General features: G+C 37.4%; 1 non-coding gene across 1 annotated transcript; it reads left to right on the top strand.

Moving 5' to 3' along the window:
- On the top strand, positions 1 to 107 carry LOC121207492 (small nucleolar RNA R71). Its single transcript, XR_005902582.1, has one exon. It is a non-coding gene; the product is annotated as a small nucleolar RNA R71 (small nucleolar RNA).
- Positions 108 to 653: the final 546 nt, after the last annotated feature.

The raw sequence follows: 653 nt of genomic DNA, 5'->3' as shown, positions 1-653 counted from the left end.
AACCTATGGTGAGGGCATCTTCTCAAGATGTCATTGTATCTCTCCCAGGCATCGTAGAGTGTTTCTAAATCCATCTGCACAAAAGAAGAGATATCATTACGTAATTTAGCTGTTTTAGCCGTCGAAAAATATTTTAATAAAAACTTTTCGGTCATTTGTTCCAAGTAGTGATTGACCCTCATGGTAACGTATTCAACCACTGTTTAGCTTTGTTTCTCAATGAAAAAGGGAATAACTGAAGGTGAATGGCATAATAAAAAAGGCCATTAATTTTAAATGTATCACATAGTTCCAAAAGTTTGCCAAGTGAGCGTTGGGATCTTTGTCCTGCAAACCATCAAACTGAACAAATTACTTTATCATTTGAATTGTGTTAGGTTTCAGTTCAAAAGTATTTGCAGCTACAGCAGGTCTAACTATGCTCGATTCAGCTCCTATTAAAGAAGGTTTAGCATAATCATACATAGTGCGTGGAGTAGGATTATGATTAGTAGTAATCGCAGGAGGTAGTGGATTTTCTTGGTTTTCAGCCATCTCCTTGGTTGTGGTTAAAGTATCGTCCTCTTGCTCTTCCTCTGTGTATCATAAGCTTTGCCTTATTTCTCTTCGGTTTCTGCGAACTGTGTGATCGATCTCACTATCAAACAGTAATG

The sequence above is a fragment of the Gossypium hirsutum genome, chromosome A09 (genome assembly GCF_007990345.1).
Source record: "Gossypium hirsutum isolate 1008001.06 chromosome A09, Gossypium_hirsutum_v2.1, whole genome shotgun sequence".
In the NCBI taxonomy this organism is placed as follows: domain Eukaryota; kingdom Viridiplantae; phylum Streptophyta; class Magnoliopsida; order Malvales; family Malvaceae; genus Gossypium; species Gossypium hirsutum.
Note: the sequence above shows the minus strand (reverse complement) of the source record. Positions and strands in the feature narration are given on the sequence as shown.